This window comes from Mastomys coucha, unplaced genomic scaffold (genome assembly GCF_008632895.1).
Source record: "Mastomys coucha isolate ucsf_1 unplaced genomic scaffold, UCSF_Mcou_1 pScaffold22, whole genome shotgun sequence".
Lineage (NCBI taxonomy): Eukaryota > Metazoa > Chordata > Mammalia > Rodentia > Muridae > Mastomys > Mastomys coucha.
The window spans coordinates 98,344,914-98,358,427 of record NW_022196905.1 but is presented as its reverse complement, the minus strand read 5'-3'; the positions used below and the strand labels follow the sequence as shown (position 1 = coordinate 98,358,427).

Here is a 13,514-nt window from a genome sequence, read left to right as displayed (position 1 = left end):
AAGCTGTAAAGGTTTTGTTCAAAGGGGGCAACCTGGGTGGGAACTGTGATAGCTTTAAAGAGAAACAAAGTCCAGGGCACCAAGGTCGCAGAGGGAATGCTGCGGGGAGCCCGGTGTGTTATCTAGTTATTCATTTGCAGACTGTTCTTCTCTGGGTCAGGCTGTGTGTGCTGGGGCTTAATGAGCCTCACTTCTCTCCCTCTCCACTCCCAACTTGGAGAGTAACTATGGTTCTAGTTCACGATGGGGACTTGGACATACACAGCAGCTTGTGGAAGGCTGTTCTGCTTAGGACCAGAGCTCACATTTGCCGAATTCCACGGCTCTTATCTGCAAGTTGCCACCCCAGGGTCAATCATGAAAAAGCAGCAGCTGTAAGTCCTTACTGAAATAAAGGCACTGCTCTGGATGCCCTGCTGTGCCCCGCCCTGCTGTGCCGTGCCATGCCGTGCTGTGCCCATGCTTCTACCACTGGAGCTTCATAGATGCAGCTTCTGATACGTGGATGTGGATAAACACAGCACTTAGGAGTGCTAAGCAGGTGTTCGGTATTATTTTTAATTATTAAGTGGGAGTTTTCCTCCAATGACTAATATCTGGATATAGAAAGGGCCCCACCTCACCTAGACTACTTCTTCTGCAACCCACTCTGAAGATGAACTTATTAAAGGCTTACTGTAAGAACATTTTCCCTCAAGGCAGGACAAAAAAACAAGACAAAAAAACAAAAAAACAAGACAAACAAACAACAACAACAAAAAAAAACAAAACAAGTGAGGACCTGTGCTCACACTCCGGGGCCTGGGGAAAATCCCTCCCGTCGTTTCAGGCGCCCACTATAGCTTGACAGAGGCTTCCCCAACACCATGACCTACTTTCCCCGCAGTGAGCAAGCACGGAAAGGAAAGGTTAGCATAAACCAACAGCCTGCTTCCTTTGTTTTCCTACAAACCATACCTGGAGAATATGAGCAATACTGACTAAAGAGAGGGAGGGGGCTGAGGTCTCCGCCCTCTGCTGGGGCTGGAGTCAGCCAAGAGCTGGATGCTAGAGGAGGTGGCCATTGGGACTTGCACAGAGGACCCCTGCTTTCCCAAGACATGTCTTCAGTGACAGCCACAGGCCGCTGTGTGTGGAACAGGCACTGAAGAATTATTTTACAAAGGAAATAATTAAGGTCCCCAGAGACCTGCACCTCACTCACGCCCACCAACTGCTGTGGGGCACACTGGGGGTGGGGGTGTCCATCAGCCCCTCCGATTTCCTGCGTCTCTTCCAGACAAACCCTGTGAGCAGTACTAGTCCCCACAACCCGGAATACACAGCAGAGGCCAGCACTCCGAGGCCTCTCTCTAGCAAAGAGTTGGCTGAGGGAGTTCCACACTCCCATGAGTCAAGAGCCCACCACACCGGTCTCTTTCCTACCTTGACCTCTGACCTGGGTTTCTTTTCATTCTAAAACCCGAACCCCCGTTGTGATCCCACAACTTCTCTGACTGGAACACCACAGTACCAGCTACCATCAAAAGCAGTGTCTGGAAGCAGACTTTAGGACGGCCCTTTACAAACCCCAGTATTTTCTAAAGAAAGTCTAAACTTTCAAGGCTGACCCTTTTCTGCTTCAACTCTTTCCTCCATGTGTCTTGGGGCACCTACAAACAGAAGTCCCGGGTGCTTCTGTGGCACTTCTGGTGCTTGGCCAGCCTCCTGCTTGCTCCTGTGGACTATTTTCCCAGACCTAGATCAAATGTCACTTATTCTACAAGAATCACCATCATGAGTGTACACTGACTTCTGTCTTGCAATCAATAGTTACTGGTCCATGAACTCAATAAACATTAATGAAGTTTCTGATACCAATATTTTACTGGGAACACATAGATGGGATATTTTGCTACAATGAAAATTATCACACAGTAAAAAGTTCACATCCTAGAATATGCATGAATGTCTCCTAAGGGCGCAAAATGAACGTGGTGTGTGTGATACACATGTCCCTATGGGTGTGTAGACGTGTGTGCAGGTGTGCTTGCACCTGCCAGAATTACTCTCCACCTCATTTTTTGAGGCAGGGTCTCTCACTGACCATGAATGGGCCTCATCCATTTGCTTAGGCAGGCTGCTAGGGAGCCGCAGGCCCACAGGTCCACGGGTCTCCCTGCTTCCTTAGCACCAGGAATACAGATACCTGCTGCCACTGCACCCAGCTTTGAAGTGGGTGCTGGGGGTCTGAATTCAGGTTGTGTTTGTCTAGCAGGCACCTGACTATAAGTCTGTCCCACATCACATCTGTAGACTCACAGAACTTTATAGACTTCTCAGTAAAAAAATAAAATAAAATAAAATAAAAAGCAAGCATAAAGGTGATTGGGATGGCTAATCCCAACTGCTGGATTGGATTAGGAGCCCGATGCATTGCTGAAGCACACCTGTGGTGCTGTGTCGCTGTGTCAGGGACTATTAGATCCTGAGGCTCTGACCTCACACAGGGATTAGCCCTCATGGATCCATATCATGGCATTATTGAGAGATGGGGAAAGGCAGGATTCCTCCTTTTTGCTACTGGAAGAGTGTCACTGGCGGCTCTATCCCGTGCTGGCTTCCTCCTGTGTCCCATTCAGGAACCTCAGTCCTGTCCATTAAGAACCAGCCACACTCCCACTACAACCATGGGCTAACCCCCTGAAACTATCAAAGTAAATCTGCCTCAAGTTCTTTATTTTTCCAGGTATTTGGTCTTAGATACATTGATGTAACCAACACAGTACTGTAACTTACCAGTTTAGCCTTGAGTAGACATTCATCTTTTTTAAAAAAAATTATCTTAATTTTTACTTCTAGGTATGCCACATATATATACCAGCGACCTGGAGAGGCCAGAAGAGGGTGCTGGTTTCCCTGTTGACTAGGTAACAGGCATGTGATCAGACATGCGTGCAGGGGAACCACACTCAGGTCCTCTAGGAGAGTAGCAAGCACTTTTAGCTGCTGAGCCATCTCTTCATCCCTTCGCATTCATTTAAAAAAACTTCTATGGGCTGGCAAGATGGCTCAGTGGTTAAGAGCACTGACTGCTCTTCCAAAGGTTCTGAGTTCAAATCCCAGCAACCACATGGTGGCTCACACCCATCCATAATGAGATCTAATGCCCTCTTCTAGTATGTCTAAAGACAGCTACAGTGTACTTACATATAATAATAAATAAATCTTGGGGCCGGAGCAAGTGGGGCTAGAGTGAGCTGAGGTCCTGAGTTCAATACCCAGCAACCACATGATGGCTCACAACCATCTGTATAGCTAGTGTTCTCATATACATAAAATAAGTAAATAAATAAATCTTTAAAAAAAATTCTATGGGCCAGCAAGATATCTCAGCTAATAGTTAAGTGCACTGCTCCCACAGAGGACCCTCACAGTGGGCAGCTCATAACCACCTGAACTCCCCTTCCAGAGGACTCCATGCCCTCTAGCCTCCACAAGCACCTGCACTCCCACGTGCATACACACACACACACACACACACACACACACACACACACCCCAAAATAAAAATAAACCTTAACAAACAAATAAGCTTTCCAAAGCTTGTTCAATACATGGTGCAAAAGAATCACACAGTAATCTGATGAATAATGAGTGAATGAATGAATGAAGCCATGACCCATCAAGAGTTCAGGGATGCCTCCTCTGTTCCCCTTTGTGTTTGTGGGCCCACACAGGCTTACATATACAACGGGGTATAACTCACACCTGCCCACAGCCAGTACTCTAGATGAACCTGTCTCTGAACTGTGGAGGTTCAGTCTCTGGTCCCAGTGTGAACGGAAAAGGCCTGTGAATAGATTTATAACAACATACAGAGGGTCCCGGATCCAGCTGCAAAGGGTGTAAGGCCTTCTCCCCACCCTTCCTGGCAGCTTCTCCTCCTGACACAACTTGGCTTTCCAACCCCATTACCGAGGCCTAAGGCCTGGGTGAACTGCTTCCTGAGTAAAACTTTGCATTACTACACAGGAAGGCTTCAAAGTGAGCAAGGCCAGCTCTCTCAGTACAAAGCCAAGGGCGCCCTCAGTGTGGCCTTGCTGCTCTGCGCCACAGGTGAGAAGACCAACGGTCACTTAACTCAGCCTTCCACTGGGAAGAGAAAAGCACAGTAGTCCCAGAGTACCACTGCACTTCTGACTTCCTCATGCCCTTTCCCAGAATTCTCTGGGGCCCGTGTCCTGGACAGACTTAGCACCTGGCTTCACATATTTTCTGTCTCCATCTTCCCTGGCCTTTCTACCTGCTTGTCCGTGTATGTGCACATATGAAGGTAGATCTAGAGTGACGTGAGAGACAGCCCTCTGCGCACACCTGTGAGGCTCTACCTCTGCTATCTACATTAAGTTAACCAAGGTGGGAAGACCTGTCTTGGCGGTCGGAGGGGCATCCCAGGAGCTGGACTTGATAAAAAGAATAAAGTGAGTGGAGCTCCTGCTTTCCAGTATGGCTCTGATGCCTCCAATTCCTGTCACCACAACCCTCCTCCATCCTCCATGATGGACTGTCCCTCTCAAGCTGTGAGCCAAGATGCCCTTCCTTCTTCAAGTGGCTTGGGTCAGGTGGGTCGCGCCAGCATCACATGACTTGATGAGCAGCTGTCGGCCCCCAGTTATACTCTTTCTACTTGCTTATCACGCCAACCCTCCCTCCTGTTCACATTACCCTCCCCTCTTCCTCGTGTGTTCTTTCTATTATCTATCATTATTCCCCCTCACCTGCCCACATCGCCTGCCCCTCCTCCTTCCATAGCTTCCCTTGCTACTCTCATCTTATAGATATGATTTAGACTCAGGATGCCTCCTAAAATCTCACATATCAAGGCCCCAGCTTGGCACACAGACATTGAAAACTTTGAACATTTTCAAAACAATGAAAGTGTAGGTCTGAATGTTAAGCCTTCAGGTCTCTGATGTACTGACCTCTTAGCCCCTCCTCCTTCCCCCTCTTGTTTCCAATTGAGGCCAGTGAGCATCCCCAACCAGGTACTCCCACCATTCACCCAAGAAAGGGGACCAGAACCTCCAAACCTGTCAGCCCTTTTGTTGTTGTTGTGATTCCAACTCTGCTTGCTCGGCTTCTCTGGGCTGCTCCGCAGAGCCAGAGAAAGCATATTCATGCTTAACTATTTTCAATCTGAATACTAACCTCAGGTGAGTACTTAGCTAGTCTGGCAAAACTCACACATTTCCCGGCCTCCAATCTTCCCACTGCTAGATGTCTGCAACATGCACGGTCCTTTCTTTAAAAAACTTCTATCCCTGGCCAAAAACCCATTACATTTTTATTTTCCCTTAAAAAACAAACAAAACAAAAAAAAGAGTGCAGATAATAGAGGATTTCTATCCCACTTCATTGTGCCAGTGTCTTTTCGTTGATATACTCTCCTCCTCTCTCTGAGGCAAACTACCTATCTCAACCCCCATCTCCATTTAAAGGAACACATGCTAGATCTCAACTTCACTCCAAGACTTCACTCCACATCATTACTCCAGCAACTGTCTCCCAAGTCACCAACATGCCTTGCTCTCCTGGCTAGTGATACCTCCAGGTTCTACATCACACCTCTGGTCCCTTTCATAGAAACACCATTCCCAAAGAGATGCTACATACTTTGCAATTCTCCTGAGAACCCAATCTACTCAGGTTCACCCCTGATACCACATCAGAATACCCAACTATTAGAAAGGCATTTATTTGGCTGTTACCCATCGTACCCTCACCTCTCTATCTTGTTAGTTCGTGAAGTTCTAACGTCACTATTACGAAAGGTGTTTATTTCATGTGGTTCAAAGGGTCTTCTAAGGTCACAGAATACTTCAAGGATTCTGTTGAGGCTGATAATTGAAAATGTATGGCTGGGCAGTGGTGGCGCACGCCTTTAGTCCCAGCGCTTGGGAGGCAGAGGCAGGCGGATTTCTGAGTTTGAGGCCATCCTGTTGTACAGAGTGAATTCCAGGACAGCCAGGGCTATACAGAGAAACCCTGTCTCGAAAAAACAAAACAAAACAACAACAACAACAAAAAAAAAACAAACAAAAAAAGAAAATATATTATTTTTAATTATCTCAGTGGGCAAAAACACTTGCTGCACATGCCTGGTGACCTGAGTTTGATCCCTGGAACCCACATACAAAAGTGAGAAATGGGGCTGGAGAGATGGCTCAGCAGTTAAGAAAGAGCACTGACTGCTCTTCCTGAGGTCCTGAGTTCAAATCCCAACAACCACAAGTGGCTCACAACCATCTATAATGGGATCTGATGTCTTCTTTTGGTGTGTCTGAAGAGAGCAACAGTGTATTTATATACGTAAAATAAATTAATTTAATCTTTAAAGAAAATGAGAAGTGATAGTACACACCCAGCGCTCTTACAGAGAGGGGAGACAGAAAAATGGCCTGGGAGCTTGAGGGCCAGCTCGCCTGAAGTATGCAGCAGCGCCAAACAGTGAGAGACTGCCTCAGAATGAGGAAGGCCAAGCCACACTCCTCAGAGAGATCCTCTGAGGTACAGAAGACAGTCATGGCATGAGTGAAACACATATATATCATCCACACAGTCATTTAAAATGGTTTTTCGCTTTTTGTTTTGTTTTTTTTTTTTTTTTTTTTTTTTTTTTTTTTTTTTTTGGTTTTTTGAGACAGGGTTTCTCTGTGTAGTCCTGGCTGTCCTGGAACTCACTCTGTAGACCAGGCTGGCCTCGAACTCAGAAATCCACCTGCCTCTGCCTCCCAAGTGCTGGGATTAAAGGCATGCGCTACCACCGCCCAGCATTTAAAATGTTTTTAATGTCTATATAATTTATACTTATTTATGACCTCCTTTCTGTAAGAGAGACAGCTGTGGCTGGGAAAAAGTCTAGGATGCATTTAAACATGGTATTCCAATGTGAACACCAGCCAAACAGCTCACACGTGTGGCGCAGACTTGTGAAGACCCTATCATGTGCTGCACAAAACACTCCCTTTTATCAAATAGGTCAATCCCTCTAATGCTAACGTCATTTGAATGGCTTGGGTTGCTCCCCCTCCCCCCAAAAGCTGCTCAAGCATCAGTCAGTATTTGTTCAAACTGCTGTCGGGTAACTTGATGCAACATTCCCCATTAAATGGCTTGGGACAACTGGGGTCAAAATAAGCATGGTATTCTGCAAACACCCTGTTCCATCCCGAGGTTTGGCTGCTGTAATGCAAGATGACCAGCCGATTAGCAAATCTCACTGCAGCCCATACTTAAAACCTGGGCAGCGCTACTGCACACAGAGTAACCCCTGTTACGGGCTTCCAGGCTTCCTCTACGGGACAACCTCACTACTCAGTACATAAAGCCACAGTGCCTGGTAACTGGAATATTATATAACCGTGAAACAGTATGGTTACATACTAATGCAGTGCTTTAAACTGTCTACACTCGACGGGGTAACTACATCATACAAAGAGAAAGAGATAAAGATATCAGTAGCGGCTGCAATGGGATTTTAAAAGTTACTTCACAAACCCTTCCATAATCATCTTATTTTAAAATGTGTAAATAAGTTTTTAACACATCATATCAACATTAAATGCACTGAATATTCCTCCTTGTAAACTACTTGAGATTCAAGGCTATCTCCTGATCTAGTCTGCCTGCCTGCCTGCCTCTCTCTTTCTCTTTAGATAATTTAAAGCAATATTCTGTTGGTGACTTATGGCTTTCTTTCCAAGTAGGTTAAACATCTATAACAAAGCTAATGACTTAAATACACACAGAGAAAATAACAGGTATCTTAAAATGTCACTTCTTTTAATACACTGGGATTATATAGAAATGCCTGTCCTTTTTTGTGTAAGCAAGCCACAGGATGGCTTTTTTTTTTTTTTTTAATTATTTCCCAAGATGTTTCATTACAGAGGGATGACAAATCCATGTCACAATGAAGTGAGAAGTTCACTTGCTCTCTGAAAATTCCATAGGACACCTAGATTTCTATAGAATAAGATGGGGTGAGAGTGCAGAACCTGCCAAGTACTCTATCTCTATTACAGATACAGCGTGTCTAGTGCTCTAGTCCTCAAAGGCTAACGGTCTAGAAGGGATACCTGTAGCGCTTAGTGGAGAAAATGAGAATATGTATCTAGCAGAGAGTGTGCCGCAGATGTGGAGCGAATGGAGAAAATGATAAAAAAATACCAATAGATGTAGCAAGCAGCAAAGGATGGAGGAACCTGACTGGACCAGGCTGTTAGGGGAGGAGAGAGCTGGAGACGAGGAAATATACAGGTGAGAGGAGTGGTGCTCATAGGTCAGAATCCGTCATTCCGAGGGATGATGTCAGATGGCTACCTACAGCGTTCTGGAAATAACACAATATACATCATACTCCAGAAGAGCTAATCTGGCATTCTACGCTCAGAATAGCCACACATTGATACAACAGAAAACTGACAGCCCTTGAAAGAGAGAACCAAGACAATAAATCAGATTGGTGGGCAGGGGAAAGAGACGTATACACGTGAGGGTGCCTACCCAGCTAGGCAAGAGGCAGTTAAGTCCGAGCTTGGAACCTTCATGGACCCAGTGTAGTTTGGAGCCCTTCTGACCATGGATAAAGGGACTGAGTCTCTGTAAAACACTCAAAGCACAGGAGAGAAAACAAGCCTGGTTCTCCCCCCCCTCCCCCCGAGACTTAACTATAACCCAGCAGAGGGACTAGAAGCGCTGGCAGTGGACATTTGCCTCGGAAGGGTCCTGGAAGCAATGCTGCAAAGTCAGGTTTTCAATTTGGATGAGAGAATTTGACCCAAAGCAGCTTCCTCATTTTCAGCTGTCCAGTTCTCTCCCTCATAAACCCTACATCCAGCCACACCAGGCTACAACATCGCTGTCCTTACCCTAAGGAAACACCCCTGTCCTTATACAGCCCAACCAAACTCGTCCTTTATTCCTGACCCATTTCCTTATCTGTTAAATGAAAATAACATCACCTACGCAGACATGCCAACCACTAGTCAGGTACAGAGGCTGGTGCACGCTCATCACCTCAGTGCACTGGAAGGAGAGAAGACAGGATCACTCACACAAGTCTGAGGCCAGCTGGTCTAGTGAGTTTGAGGTTGGCCAGGGCAATATAATGTGACCTGTCTTAAAATGAACAGCGGATGGAGAGATGGTCCAGTGGTCAAGAGCACTGACTGCTCTTCCAAAGGACCCAGGTTCAATCCCCAGTATCCCACGGCAGCTCACACCTATCCATAACTTCAGCGCCAGGGGATCCAATGCTCTTTTTCTAGAATTTGCAGATACTGCCTACACATGGTACACAGACATACAGGCAAAACAACAAAAAACATTCAAAACATGTAGAAGCTTGCATTTAGTACATAACACGGAAGAAACAGTAATTTGTATTGTTATTTTTCTTTCCTTGTTGTTGTTGACACAGCATCTCACTGGTACCTCAGTCTCCATGGTGCAGGGATCACAGTAAGAGGCACTTCCCCAGACCACTCCATTAGCATTCCTTCTAGGCTCGTCCCGTTACCTGGCAACAGCCAGGTGTGCCTGACTCACTATAAAAGGGGCTGCTTGCCCTCTCTTCCCTCTCTGTGTTCATGGCTAGCCTCTCCCCTCCCAGCACCCCCCATCTGCCTCTCTCCCCCTCCCTTCCCATGCCCTAAATAAACTCTATTCTATGTTGTGTGGCTGGTACCTCAGGGGGAAGGGATGTCTCAGCAAGGGCCTGCAGAGGCACCCCCTTCCACCTCACCACATTCTTCTGCCAAACCTATCTCTGGCTTCCTTTTCTTTTTTATAAAACACAACACACACCACCTCTGGACTGCTCTGGGAACTATACGGCTTGTCGCTCTGTGGTTTTTGTAGTTGGGTTTTAACACCCACACCATGTCGTTCATGATCAGGCTCTTGTGCACTTGTCTGCTTCTCCAGTGAGAAGGCAGATGTGGCAGCTCTTTAGTCAATCCTGTTCCCAATGAAGCTGCCAGAGCTGTAAGAACCCAGTACAACCAACTGCCGAATGCAATCAGGTTTGCCATAACCAACGAGTCTTTGATTTTAAAACAAACTTCATGTGATTGATCAACAGCCATCATTAAACCAATGACAGCTATGTACCAGAGTGCCAGATCTGAGGTCTCAGAGAAAAAGAGAGCTGGCTTAGTATACTATATCATAAATATAATAACCTCATAGACTGTAGTGGCTGGTTTTGTGTGTCAACTTGACACGAGCTAGAGTTATCAGAGAAGGGAGCTTCAGCTGAGGAAATGCCTCCACGAGGTCCAGCTGAAGGCATTTTCTCAATTAGTGATCAAGAGGGGGGACACTGTGGGTGGTACCATCCCTGGGCTGGTAGTCTTGGGTTCTATAAGAAGCAGGCTGAAGCAAGCCAGGGGAAGCAAGCAAGTAAGAAACATCCCTCCATGGCCTCTGCATCAGCTCCTGCTTCCTGACCTGCTTGAGTTCCAGTCCTGATTTCCTTTGGCGATGAACAGCAATGTGGAAGTGTAAGCTGAATAAACCCTTTCCTCCCTAACTTGCTTCCTGATCATGATGTTTGTGCAGGAACAGAAACCCTGACTAAGACACAGACATAACAAGAAAACATTTATTTCCAATGCAGTTCTCTTAAGGTAACCAATGCCATGCATGGCCAACAAGACCACCCCTGAAAGCTTCCACTGCATCCCCATCCTAGCAGAGCCTTCCTGGGCACTGTCTCTCTCCAGCAGGACACTGGCCAGCTCTAATTCTTAGCAAATGGTTCTTACGTTGGGCACCAGTCTGTCTTCCCAGAAAGCCTAATGATTAATTCAAGCTCTGCAATTTATGAGCTCTATACCCCCAGGAAACTGATAATTGGAACCACTGTCTTCTACACTTCAAGCTGCAAACCTCCCTTGAACAAAGGGAGAGGGAGAACAACATCAAAATGACAGCAGGGGAACAGCCTCTGTTCTCCACTCTCCGTGGACGTGATCGGATGTGTGTCCAAGGCAGTCGACAAGAACGCTCTAGAAAATAAGTCTACCAGGCAAACAGAACTGACATGTTGAGCAGAGAGGTAGGGATGCGGAGCAGAGGGTTAGGGATGATGAGCAGGGAGGTAGGGATGATGAGCAGAGGTAGGGATGCTGAGCAGGGGGGTAGGGATGCTGAGCAGAGAGGTAGGACTGTGGACAGGGGAGACCAACCTTGCAGCCAAACACTGTGCTCACTGACAGCTCACTCTGGCACATTGCTTGAGGGCCACAGAGCATCAGATACCCTCTGTCCCCGCAGACCCATGTATTAGGGTTTTCATGCTTTTAAACCAGGAGACATAAACAGCTGGCCATTTCTCCTTTCAGCTTTAGGAAAAAATGAATTCATAAAACTCTCAGCGGTTTCAAGAATCAAGTACACTAGAACCAATTTAAGTCCTTAATTGGGAAATGAATTTAAAGCCATCACACCCATCATTAGGACAATGACAGCCACAGACCAGAGGGCAGACTCAATGTCTCACTCACCCACAATCAAGGAAAAAAAAAATCTCAGCTCCATCTCAGATTTATAAAACAGAAAACACACAGTACTCTACAGCTAAAAGACAGCGCCTCCAGTAACCAGCCAATCCAACTGTTCAGGCTCAAAGACAGCGCCTCCAGTGACAGCCAATCCAACTGTTCAGGCTCCTTCTCAATCTCATTTGCTCAGCAATGGGTCTTACAGCCTGGTGCTACTGATTTTAAAAATGCAGTTTTGGAGCCAGGGGAAGTGGCACATACCTGCGACCTCAGCTCTTGGGAAGTGGGGGGGAGGGGTTCAAGGCCAGTGGCAGCCACACAGCATGCCCAAGGCTAGGCTGGAGTCTATGTTTAAAAAAAAAAAAAAAAAAAAAAGGTCAAACCAAACAGTAAGGTCATCCCGTTTCCCAAAAGGCACCTCAGGGGCAACTGCTGGGTGCATAGCATCTGAGACACCAGTGTTCAAGCTCAGAGGACTGATCTGAGCCTTACCACTGCAGTATGAAAGGGTCTGAGCAGATCCAAAACATGATTTCACGCACTCACTCACTCACTCACGCACTCACTCACTCACGCACTCACTCATTCACTTGTGTGTGTGTGTGTGTGTGTACATTTTTATAGGCTACCTGAAAGTTAAGAAGCTCCAGAAATCACCCCCTCTTTGTCCCACTTTGAACTGGGGTGACAGGCATGGATACCTAATGCTGATCCAAATTCAGCTCCTCAGGACTGAGCATCAAGCACTCTCAACCACTGAGCTACCTCCCCAGCCCTGCCTGTAAACGTGGGCTTTTAGCAGCTTCATTCACTGGCTTGTGTGAAGTCTGGAAGTACTGCTGCCTGTCTGTGGTAAGGATACCTCCACACTGGATGATGACAGCTTGGGACTGGAGACCGAGCGCCCTTTCCTCTCTTCCACTCTTAAGGACATTTACACAGGTCTCTCACCACACTCCTACCAACCCTGTTCACCCAGAATGGGGAAGGCAAGAGGCCTGCTTGTGTGAGGGGCCCAGGCAAGTCTCAGGAGCCTGCTTCCTTTCTGTTGCTAATAGGATCTTCATGCCTGGGAAAAAGTACTGGTTGGTTTTGTGTGTCAACTTGACACAAGCTAGAGAGAGAAAGGAGAGAAATTCTTAACTGAGGAAACACCCCTATCAGATCCACCTGTAAGGTATTTTCTCAATTAGTGATCAAGAGTGGAAGGGCCCAGCCCACAGTGGGTAGTTCTACCCCTGGGCTGTGGTCCTAGGTCCTATAAGAAAGCAAGCTGAGCAAGCCATGTGAAGCAAGCCAGTAAGCATGCTTTCATGGCCTCTGCATCAGCCTATGCAGCTGGTCTCCAAAGTGGGCACACGCAACACAAGCCAGGTCCATGTGCAAATCACCCTGGAATTCCTTAACACAAGAAAATGACTAGGAGCGGAGTACCTACACAAGAATTATCAGACAAGCTTCTAGAAGAACAGCAGTGAGCATTTACAGAGAGAGCCCATGTCCTTCATGGCAAACCCTACTCTTGATAACTGGAGATTTCACTTGGGTTTCCCCATATCTACCCACCACCACTACTGACCAGCAAGAGTCACAGCAGCCTTACAGAGTCCCCACATCTATAGAAAGAAACCTTCTATTTCTCTCTTCTCTCCCAAGGGCAAACAGAAATCTTTGTAGAGCAGCCTGGCCTTGAACTTACAGAGATCCTCCTGCATCTGCCCCCTGAGTGCTGGGATTAAAGGCAGGAGCCACCATCACCCAGCTAGTCAATTGTTCTTAACAGATTTGGGGGGCCCCACTGCAGAGACTCTGAGGTGCCACGAGGTGCGTATCTGGCAAAGGGGCACAATGATGGTTTTTCATGTCAGGCCACTCCTTCCATACACTATGTCAGAGAAGGGGCAGAGAGATGGGAGGCCACTCCTTCCATACACTATGTCAGAGGAGGGGCAGAGAGATGGGAGG

General features: G+C 46.8%; 1 protein-coding gene across 6 annotated transcripts in view; it reads right to left on the bottom strand.

Moving 5' to 3' along the window:
- The window catches only part of Lrrc8d (leucine rich repeat containing 8 VRAC subunit D), a 118,960-nt gene that overhangs the window by 38,909 nt on the left and 66,537 nt on the right, over positions 1-13,514 (bottom strand). The window contains exon 3 of one of the 6 annotated variants that reach the window (XM_031337086.1): positions 11,811-11,894. The exons of the other annotated variants lie outside the window; for them this stretch is intronic. The gene's annotated coding sequence lies outside the window, so the exon portion shown is untranslated. The remainder of the gene's footprint in view (positions 1-11,810; positions 11,895-13,514) is intronic. 6 annotated transcript variants of the gene reach the window in all.